Below are 2,500 nucleotides of genomic sequence, written 5' to 3'. Positions count from 1 at the left end.
TTCAGGTTGTATATCCTCCCTTGTAAACACTGATTTAAAATGCTTGTTCATAATTTCCTCCATTTCTATTTCCTCTGTGTATTCAACTCCTTCTTGTCTTAATTTCTCCAAATCTTGTTTGTTTTTCAGTTTGTTTAGAAATCTGTAAAATAATTTTGGTTGATCTTTACATTTTTCTATGAAATCTTTTTCATATCTTCTCTTTTCCTCTCTGCACACTTGTACATATTCATTTCTATAACAAGTATATATTTTCCATTTTTCAGGTCTTTTGTATTTCTTCCATTTGGTCCAAGCTTTATCTCTTTTGTCTTTTAACTCTCTACAACTTTTGCTGTACCAGCACTTTATATATATATATATATATATATATATATATATATATATATATATATATATATATATATATATATATATTTTTTCTTCTTTTTTTCCTTGGGACATACTTTTCCACTCCTTTTTTGTAAATTTTTGTCAAAATATTTTATTTCTCTTCCACTGTTGTTTCTTCTTTGTATATTTCTTCCCAGTTTTCTTTATGATAGAATTCTCTTATTTGATCAAAGTTTGTTTTTTCATACATCATTCTTCCTTTTCTATATTGTTAATTTCTTTTCATGTATTTTCCTCATTTAGTTCCAGTTCAATCAATATGTGGTCACTTTTACTTATTGGTGTTTTATATTCAATCTTTTCCACTATTCTAGATGTGATTATTAGGTCTAGTCTCGATGGTTCTTCTTCATTTCTATACCTAGCGTTCTCCTGTATCCACTGTGTCATTGTATGGTCAATAATTAATCATCTCGAGTAGAACATTTCCCCATGAGCCGTCTCCACCCTTTACTGTCATCTCTTCCCAGCAGACTTCTTTGCAATTAAAGTCGCCCATCATAACTATTCTTCCTCCATCTTCCATTATCTTATTTAATGTTATCTTTGTGTCTTCTAACATACTTCTATGTTCACTCTCTTCCCACGAGGCTGTTTTTGGAGGCACATAATTTATCAGGAACTTTCTGCTCTTCTTATCTCTGTCTTCCACTTCGATCATAATCATCTCTACTGTATTCTTTCCATATGTGACACACCTCACGTTTATATCCTTCTTAGGAACATAACTCCACCCCCTTGTTTTGTCTCTCTGTTTCTAATCCAATAATTATATGCATCATTGCCTACACTGTTGGGTGGTAGTGGACCTTTTAATTTCGTTTCAACAATTCCCATTATGTCCGGTTCTTTTTCCTTCAGATAATCATTCAGCTCATTCAGTCCTGTTATTAATCCATCTATATTTGTGTATTCTCTGTTTCCCTTTTGTTTTTCTCTTGTATGTCGTATTTCCTTATTTTCATATTCACTACTATCCAATAAAATCTCTCTTTTTCTCTATTCTGTTCTCGTTTTTTTCTTTAGCTTCATGTCTTTTCTTTTTTTCCTCCTCTCTTTCCTCTTTATTCATTTATCTTTTTATCCATACCTTTTTATATTGTTTACTTGTTGCTAGTTTCCCTGTTTTTGCTAAGATATTCTCTCCCGTCGTTTGTGACCTGAATTTAATCTTAATTGGTCTGGACTTATCTATACTATACTTCCCGAGTCTGTACATCTCTTCAATTTGTTTCATGATTTCAGGTTCATCTTCCTGAACTAATTCTAGGAAACTGCTTACTTTTTCTTTTTCCTCATTTAATCTTGTGGTTCTATTTGGGTTATATTTCTCTTCCATTCCTAATACAATTATACATCTCTTTTTATCTGATAAGTCCCTTACTATATTCTCCTTCTGTCTCATCACTTTAATAACTGAGTCTTCAGTTTGTTCTTTCATTTGCTGTTTAATTATGTCAATAAATGCAACTCTACTGTTTTCTTGGATCTTTTTCCAACCCTGTGCTTCCTTTGCTATGGCCTCTTTATTGTCTTTATTATTCCTCTTAAATTCCTCATTCTCCTCTTTTACTTCTTTTAACTGCCTTTTTTTATCTTCTATTTCTTTAGTTAAGTTTTTGTTCACCTTCTCAAGTTCTTCCAGTTTTTCAACTCTTTGCGCAATCTTTGCTACGTTACCGAACCTCTTCTCCCAATGTTCGGTCATTTGTTCAAGTTTTTCTTCTAGTCTTGCCAATCGGGGGAGGTTGGTATCCTCCCCCCCCCTCATTAAATCCCTGGAAATTATTTTCTTCACCTTCCATTGTGCTGCACTTATCTATATTTCTAATCTTAATGCTTTTACTGATATTTTCGATTTCCCCAGTGTCGTCAGCTGATCTTTTGTTTACATTTTTTCTGCTGTCAGGGGGAGCCCGTTCGTCTCCCTCCTCATTTTCTTCCATTTCCCTCAGTAATCCCTCCCCTTCTCCCCTTTCATTACCTTTTTACTACACCACGAGATTTCCCCTTCCCTACAAATACAATAAGGTACTTCCTCGTAGTTGAGATCCACAAAAAATGCGGTTTTTTTCCGGAGTTCCAATCCACGCCGTGAATCCGACGA

The sequence above is a fragment of the Oratosquilla oratoria genome, chromosome 28 (genome assembly GCF_046742065.1).
Source record: "Oratosquilla oratoria isolate Oo_2021 chromosome 28, ASM4674206v1, whole genome shotgun sequence".
Taxonomy (NCBI): domain Eukaryota; kingdom Metazoa; phylum Arthropoda; class Malacostraca; order Stomatopoda; family Squillidae; genus Oratosquilla; species Oratosquilla oratoria.
This window is presented reverse-complemented; position numbering follows the sequence as displayed.